Below are 7,352 nucleotides of genomic sequence, written 5' to 3' on the forward strand. Positions count from 1 at the left end.
AGTTTACACATCCTAACCATTTTACACATTGCTTTTAGAGAAAACATTATAAATGTAAAATGAGTAAGCTATTTTCATGTTTAAAGGCAGCTCTTGGCCTCTTTGCAATGATCTTTCTTGTTGAAGACCTAGATTTCCTTCCACTTCATTGTTCCCCAGTTACTCCTTCGTGTTCTTCATGTGTTTCAAGCTGGCCTTTTATTTATTTATTTTTTTTGTAGCTTTTGGCAGGGGCTGGGTTTGAACCCGCCACCTCTGGCATATGGGGCTGGCGCCTACTCTTCTGAGCCACAGGTACCGCCCTCAAGCTGGCCTTTTAAATATAGTATTCTATGTAACTCAAATACTGTATTATAGAAATGTAGATGTGTTTAAGTAGAAGAAAATGGAAAGACATATTTTTAAAATGTCCCAATGATTGGCGGAGAAAAAAAAAAAAAGTCCCAATGATTAACTCCAAGTGGTATAAACAGTGATTTTAAATACCTTCATCTTTTCCTGGACTTTAAAATTTCTTTGCAATTAATTACTTTTATGATCAAGAAGAGAAATTTACCTTAATAGTTCTAAGATCCATCGGATGTTTGACAATGTCATAGTAGTTATGGAGTCCCAAAGCATTAACATCAAGAGGATTATAAAAGGGCCATGCATATGAAAAGTGTTTCATTGCAAGCATTTCTTTAAGAAACTCACTGCGGTGCCTTAATTGTTCAGTTACTTTAACACTCTTTCCAACGTTATATTGTTGCTGAGAATCAGGCAAAACATTCTTCTGAACATTTTCTTTTATTGGTGGCATTTTTGCTGATTGTTTTTCTGTGAGTGTTGGAGAAGATTCATTATTTGCTTTAATCACTGATGTCATAGGAGTTGTTGTATCTGCTTTCCTCTTCACACCCCTTGTAACTTGGGCTACAGTTGGTGAGCTAGAGTTGAGTGGAGCTCCTTGTGCCACATTTAAAGGAGAAACAGGTGCCTCAGGAAACACAGGAGTTGCTTCAATACCTTCTCTGTTGCTTTGGGGGATGGTTTTTCTTTAACAGAAGAAACTGTTTCATTGTGTTGAGTGCCTTCTAGCTTACTTTTCTTTTTTCTTTCCTTACCACCCACAACTTGCTCTTCTTGTGGCATCTGAGATAATTTCTGGATGAACAACTTCTCTAGAGCTTGTGCCATAAGAACAGTGTCATCTCCAGGCTTGTTGTATAAATAGCAATTTGAGAACATTGTATTCAAGTCTTCTATACATTCTGAAGCCTTCACATAATATTTATTCTCCAAGCGCTTCTTAATTGTATTTAAATCCATTGTTTTTTTTTTTTTTTTTTTTTTTTTGTAACGGTATAAGAATCCTCAGCTTTAGTTTCATGGCATCCACAGGATGTTGAAAAGGTCAAGAAAAACTATGCTGTCATAAAGCCTTTAGGACTACTTTTTGTAGATACTGCAGCTGATTTGTTAATCACACATTTCTGGTGGAGGAGGGTTAACAATAGCTATTTGTCGACTTGAGAGACATCCTTAACTGCTTCAAATCCTGATATTCTAATGTTGTCTACAAGTATATGTCCTTTTTCTATACAAGTAGTAAAAGCTGTTTCATTATGTATGCCTTAGTCTTGGATGTTTTAAATTATTTCACCATTTCAGTCTGTCTTTTAGCCTTTCAAAAACACAAATGGAGGACTTAGCAGGAAAAGTCCATGAATTCCTGTTATGAAAAAGACTTTTATCTGCGTGTCCCTTTCAGTTTGCACAAGATGAAGCAGTGCAGGGCAGCAGTTCTCCACTGCGCTTCACGGCCAGCTCTCGCCCCAATGGCCCTTGTCAAATGCTTTTTTTGCACCTATTCAGAAGATTATATGGTCTTTATTTTTACTTTTGTTTATGTGGTGAATTACATGAATGGATTTGCATATGTTGAACCAGCCTTGCATCCCTGGGATGAAGCCTTCCTGGTCATGATGAACAGTGTTTTTCAATGTATAGCTGAATTCCTTCTGCTAAGATTTTATCGAGAATCTTTGCATCTATATTCAGTAAAGATATTGGTCTTGGCCTGGTGCCCAAAGTACCATATGAAGGAGATGGAGGTGATAGAGGCCAGAATGAGGAGCCTTTGGCCTTAGGGGCAGGTAATTTTAAGAACACCACGTGGAGATTTTCATTTTCCATTTATGTGTTTACCTATGGAGTGTGATTCCTGAAAAAGACTCCCTGGTTGTGGAATACAAGGCACTGCTGGTACAACTACCCCTATCAGCCACCCACAACTGACCTTCACTACTGTTATATCCTGGAGCTGTCATTTTACTGGTCTTCAATTTACTCAGTTCATTGATATCAAAAGAGAGGACTTCCTACACCACCTTGTAAGTATTTCCTTTTCATATGTCAACAACGTGGCCCAAGTAGGGAGCCTGGTCCTTTGTCTTCATGATTCACGTGATGCTCTTCTAGAGGCTGCCAAAATGGCAAATTATGCCAAGTTTTAGAAAATGTGTGATCTCCTGTTTGTTATGTTTGCCACGGTGTCTATTGCCACAAGACAGGCTAAATTTCCAATCTGGGTGTTAAATACCACATTATTTGAAAGCTGGGAGATCACTGGACCTTACCCTTCCTGGTGGGTTTTACACCTACTGCTATTGCTAATACAAGAGATGAACTGCTTCTGGTTTTACTTTATCATTAAAATAGCTGGCAAAGCTGCTTCAAGAGGCAAGGTGTCTAAAGATGACCAAAGTGATATCGAGTCCAGCTCAGATGAGGACTTGGACCATCCAGGGAAGAACCTCAACACTGCAACAACCACCAATGCGATCAGTAAGTACAAACAGGTGTCTCCTGACTGGCCCTTGCTCCATGGATGATTACTCCCCCAAACTACAAGTCTGAACTAAGTGAACTGTTTGTTCCTGAAGTATTTAGTAAGTTGCAAATGCAGTTGCTTTCATAGTATCTCAGCACCCAAAACAAAATCAAAGTATTTTGAATAGTGCACTGCCATGTGTCCTATGAATGAAGAATTACCATTCTATGTAGGTATGCTACATGTTACTGACACAAGGGAACAGTATTTGCATTTGTACTGTCTTAGAATACTATTTATTGTTTGTATTTGTTTGTAAATCTGTGGACAACAAAGTTTCCTCACTCCTTTTCCTCTCTGGGTTTATGACAGTGCAGGAGATACTCCATCTGCATATAGCCCTTTCTCTTGCTGTGGTCCCATGTGCTGTGAGCATCAGCTTAATTTGTCACTTAGAGTAAGCAAAGCCCAGTGCAAGACTCTCACACAGCTCTGAATAGGTTTGCTTTGTGTCAGTGGGCCCATTTTGAAATTACCTGTGCAATCCCAATGGCTGTTTAAACACGATGAGCTAGGTTTTTAATTATCACTTTTTTTTTGCAGTTTTTGGCCAGGGTTAGTTTTGAACCCGCCACCTCTGGTACATGGGGCCGGTGTCCTACTCCTTTGAGCCACAGGCACTGCCCTATATTATCTCTCTTCATGGTCAATTGGTAGTTCAAATTCAAGATGACTGTTATTGGAGGACTTTTTAGAAGTTGTTTTGTATTAAGTTGCTTTGGAATAGACTTTCTCAGTGAATGTGATAGCTAGTGGAAGAATAACCTTGTAGGTTATAGAGTTATTTCTCTCTCTCTAATGATGAGGTCAGTGCTCTGACTCTAAAGAAAGATGTTTGCTTAAGCTCATAGTAACAAAAGAAGCCTGTGGCTCAGTGAGTAGGGTGCCGGCCCCATATACCAAGGGTTGCGGGTTCAAACCCAGCCTTGGCTGAACTGCAACCGAAAAATAGCCGGGCGTTGTGGCGGGTGCCTGTAGTCCCAGCTGCTTGGGAGGCTGAGGCAGGAGAATCACAGAAGCCCAAGAGCTAGAGGTTGCTGTGAGTCCTGTGACATCATGGCACTCTACCGAAGGCCGTAAAGTGAGACTCTGTCTCTACAAAAAAAAAAAGACATCACTTTTAATATTGGGAATTTGTCCTGTGTTCAGGGAGTAACATAAAGAGAGTATCAGATTTCAACTAGTCTTGCCAATACTCCTGTAATTATTGCAGTCTCCTGTCATATCATGACAGAAAAGAAGCTGAGGGTTTTTTTGGACAAGAAAAAAGGAGTCTTTCAAGAGTTGGCAAAGATCACCTCCAGGGCAAAGCACAACTTGCAAGGAAAAGTCCCTATCTAGTATTAAGTCTTGTTTTTATTTTGCTGAACAAAATTAAGCTGATGGGAAAAAAACTATTTTATCCTTTGCTTTTCTCCTTAAACATTACAACTGAGATGACTTTCCTACTATTAGAAATGGAGTGTCATTGCACTCCAAGTCTTCTTTGAAGAACTGCTTCATTTCCAGGGGTATTTTTTCAAATGAAGCTATTTCCAGAAAAACAAAAATTCTATTGAGCAATGGTAATACCTACAATTAGGGTACCACTAGTTTCCATAAAAGGCCTTTATATGGCAGTGGTACTTAAGTACAGAAAATCATGCATAAGCCCAAGATTTTTATATCTTCTAATTTTCAATAAAAGCAAATAAAAAGGGATTATAGATACTTATTTCATAAATCAAAAAGACCATTATCTAAAACAAGAGTCTAAAACAAAAATGTAGTAATATAAATGTGAGAATCAGGGTATAGTGAAGACAACAGCAAGACTGCCTGTCCTGCTCAGAACTGTTCATAGTCATTGATTTTGTGAAAAAGCTTAATAAAGCTTTGTGCCCACAATTTGCAAAACTGTGAGTTAATAGTTAAAAGAATGCTCCAAACAGAAAATATTTGCAGGTTATACCTCCGATAAAGGTTTAATAACCAGAGAACTCAAATGTATTAGCAAGAAAAGAACAAGTGATCCCATCTCAGGGTGGGCAAGGGACTTGAAGAGAAACTTCCCTAAAGAAGACAGACGCACAATCTACAGACACATGAAAAAATGCTCATCATCCTTAATCATCAGAGAAATGCAAATCAAAACTACTTTGAGATAGAAAAGAAAAGAAAAGAAAGAAAATAAGAAAATCCCAAAACCAGAGATGTTGGCGTGGATGTGGAGAAAAAGACACACTTCTACACTGCTGATTGGAATGCACACTAATACGTTCCTTTTGGAAGGATGTTTGGAGAATACTTAGAGATCTAAAAATAGACCTGCCATTCGATCCTATAATTCCTTTACTCGGTATATACCCAGAAGACCAAAAATCACAATATAACAAAGACATCTGTACCAGAATGTTTATTGCAGCCCTATTCATAAGTCATGGAAGAAGCCTAAGTGCTCATGGACCCACGAATGGATTAACAATTTGTGGTACATGTATACCATGGAATATTATGCAGCCTTAAAGAAAGATGGAGACTTTACCTCTTTCATGTTTACATGGATGGAGCTGGAACATACTCCTTTTTTTTGTTTGTTTTTGGCCAGGGCTAGGTTTGAACCCGCCACCTCCGGCATATGGGATCGGCACCCTACTCCTTGAGCCACAGGTGCCGCCCTGGAACATATTCTTCTTAGGAACATATCTCAAGAATGGAAGAAGAAGTATCCAATGTACGCATCCCTACTATGAAGCTAATTTATAGCTTTCACATGAAGGCTATAACCCAACTATAGCACAAGAATATGGGGAAAGAGCCAAGGGAGGGGAAGGGATGAAGGAAGTCAGGGTAGAGGGAGGGTAACTGGTGGGGCCACACCTACAGTGCATCTTAGAATGGGTACAGGAGAAACTTACTAAATGCAGAATACAAATGTCTACATGTAATAACTAAGAAAATGCCACGAAGGCTATGTCGAACAGTTTGATGAGAATATTTCAGAATGTATATGAAACCAGCACATTGTATGCACTAATGTACACAGCTATGATTTAACAATAATTAAAAAAAAAAAAAAGAATGCTCCAAACAAAAACTTCTCAAATAGTATCATCTCCAACCCCACCTATTTATGAGATAGCATGTTTCTGGTATGGTCCTTAGTAATAATTGAAGAGGCTTGGAAATATGTTTGCTTGCTTACTGAGAAAACAGTACAACTAATTCGGCTTGTAGGGCCTTATTATTTTATTTCAGAAAACAGGTGTGTAATTTGTAGATGGTTAATTTTGTAAGAGCAATCAGAAAACACCAAAAACACTTAGTCATCAGAACTTGTCTGGGGCAAGTTTTCTAGGTAGGCAAAAGCAGCTGGAGGAGCAGAGTGCTCAAGTGACACTCTAGAGAAATTTCAAGATCAGCTTAAAGGTTTAGATAACTTGCATAAAATGAAGTAAATGGAGTCTGTCCTTATCAAAGGCAAATCTAAATAAGTCTTTTGTTTTTCCCAGAAGTCAGTTAGAAAGAGGACTGGGAATACTCAGAGCTTCTCTGAGTGAGTTTACTTAACATAGTCCTCTACATATCTACAGATTTTTATTTCATTTTACATTTTAGGACAAAGTTTTTTGCTATTCAAAATTGAGTTTACGGGCCTTTTAGAGTGTAGAATATGTCTCTGCCTACAGCTTTTTTATGGTAGGCTGATAAGCCTGAGAGAGAAAAAATATGTCATTGCATTTCCCTGTGTGCCCGGCGTATCTTTGGAAGTATATTTTGTAAATCCAGCTATAGATTAATGGGAGTGTTGTTTCTCATTAACTTAGCTGGTGTTGATATCTCCTTCTTCCTTGTCACAGTCAAACCTTCACAGGATACAAAAGACTATGTAGAAAGGACTCTAGAAAAAATAATACTTTATTCTCCAATGTCGTAACATTTCTAGATCTCTTAGTGAGGGAAAAAGTAGACAATCAAGCAGAATTTGGCCTCAGGTCAAAAAATGATATAAAAATGCGTGATCTATGTATATGAATGTTTCTCTAAAAATGTGAGAAAGCCAAAATATCACTGACTCATCTTTATCCATATTCTTTTCATAAAAACCATTGACCATATGTAGTAGAAACTTCCCTCTCCTTTGTCAACCCTATTTGTGTTCCCACATAGCTGAGAGTGGTAGAATTTTTTCAGCCTCCTATCCACAGAGCTAAATTCAGCACAGTGCAGGTCACAGAACACCTAAGTTCAGCATATAAGACAAATAACAGTTTAAGTTCAGTTCTATGGATATTGAGAGTAGGAGAACAACTAACACTATTTTGGATTATTTAAGGGTATGCTGTAAAAATGAACATGATTGCCAGCCCACCCCAGGGTTTTATTAGTATCCTATTCCTACCAGTCTGCCATAGATGATGTCCTTATAGAGATGAATAAAGCAGAAATATAGGCAAAGAACAAGCTAAGATCAAATCACCATTAGTCAAAATGGTGG

The 7,352-nt window shown here is 38.3% G+C and overlaps 2 pseudogenes; one reads left to right on the forward strand and one right to left on the reverse strand.

The window, feature by feature from the left end:
- Positions 1–538: 538 nt before the first annotated feature.
- Positions 539–1,459, reverse strand: LOC128590735 (bromodomain testis-specific protein-like; annotated as a pseudogene).
- A 304-nt stretch (positions 1,460–1,763) lies between these two features.
- On the forward strand, positions 1,764–3,971 carry LOC128590746 (ceramide synthase 6-like; annotated as a pseudogene).
- The last annotated feature ends 3,381 nt before the right edge of the window (positions 3,972–7,352 follow it).

Source organism: Nycticebus coucang, chromosome 1 (genome assembly GCF_027406575.1).
Source record: "Nycticebus coucang isolate mNycCou1 chromosome 1, mNycCou1.pri, whole genome shotgun sequence".
NCBI classification, from domain to species: domain Eukaryota; kingdom Metazoa; phylum Chordata; class Mammalia; order Primates; family Lorisidae; genus Nycticebus; species Nycticebus coucang.